This window comes from Bos taurus, unplaced genomic scaffold (assembly GCF_002263795.3).
Source record: "Bos taurus isolate L1 Dominette 01449 registration number 42190680 breed Hereford unplaced genomic scaffold, ARS-UCD2.0 Leftover_ScbfJmS_1799, whole genome shotgun sequence".
Taxonomy (NCBI): Eukaryota; Metazoa; Chordata; class Mammalia; order Artiodactyla; family Bovidae; genus Bos; species Bos taurus.
Genome location: NW_020190900.1, coordinates 4,959 through 6,161, shown reverse-complemented (window position 1 = coordinate 6,161; position 1,203 = coordinate 4,959). Strand labels below are relative to the sequence as shown.

The 1,203-nt window shown below is 69.5% G+C and overlaps 1 pseudogene; it reads left to right on the top strand.

The window, feature by feature from the left end:
* Positions 1–875: 875 nt before the first annotated feature.
* On the top strand, positions 876–995 carry LOC112445539 (uncharacterized; annotated as a pseudogene).
* Positions 996–1,203: the final 208 nt, after the last annotated feature.

Sequence of the window (1,203 nt, the reverse complement as noted above, 5' to 3'; positions counted from 1 at the left end):
AGGACCATGTGCGTCTGTATCTCCTGACAGCCAGCCGCCGGCCCGTGCGTCTGGCCCCGGCCTCTCCCAGCGCTCTGGCTTCTTGGTGAGGGGAGCTTGCGCAGGCCAGCTGTGCTCCCTTGGCAGTGGGTGCGTGCGAGTGTCTGTGTGTCTTGTCTGTGTTGCCTGCCTCGTGGCTTGTCTGCTCTCGGTCCAGGAAGGTCCGAGGGCTTGGTCGTAGTGGGGCAAATGGGGGGGGCCCTCTGGGTAGTGCGACATGGGGATGGGGGCTGAGGGCGTGCGCTCGACCCGCCGCCTTCCTGGCTTGCTGGTGGTTTTATGGGCACCGGACAGTGCCGCCGGCAAGTGGGGGCGCTCTAAGTTTTCGCTGCGCCCTAGGCCACGCATGGAGGTTTCGGATGGCTCCCATTGGGCTCCGTGGGGGTTGGGAGGCGGCGGGCGCCCGAAGAGCCGGACACCCTCCGGGGCGCCGCTGCCTGAGCAGCGCATGGGATCGGGGGAAGGCCCTGCTCAGCGAGCGCCGGCCCGGAGTCTGGAGTTGGCCGCGGGTGGGAGGGCACCGAGGACCTCCACACCCCTCAAGCCCAGCTCCCAGGCCCCGCGCGCAACGCACGGCACGCATGCCCTCTCCGGTCAATGGGGGGTCCTGGATGCCCCTCGGGCCCCCGGGCCCGGCCAGGCGCTTGCTGCTCTGGTGTTGGCGGTGTTCGGGGGTGCGGGCCGGCGTCAGCAGGCTGGAGTCCGGTCTCGGGTCGTGCGGCTCAAGTACAGCACGCCCCGGGACGAGAGGTGCGGCCCGTTGGCCCGACCTGCAGGGCAGAGCGAAAGGGAGGCGAAGCGCAAGGCTCTTAGGGCGCCCCGAGCCAACCGCCACCGTCTCAGGCCCTATCAGCCTGAAGGCGCCCGATCTCGTCTGATCTCGGAAGCTAAGCAGGGTCGGGCCTGGTTAGGATCTTGGATGGGAGACCACCTGGGAATCCCGGGTGCTCGAGGCTTTTTGCCTACCAGAAGAGGTCCTTTAGCCCCCGCCACGCGTCCCGATTCTTGGATCCCCCCCACAGCCCCAGCCCCTCCCGGGCCGCGGGGAGCAGCTGGCCGGGGCCCCGACTCCCCCTGCAGACCTGGGTTGCCTCCGCGCGGCCCGCATTCGCATTCGGCTTCCAGGACACCCGACGACCGGCAGTCCCGTCTCCATCTGGGGCT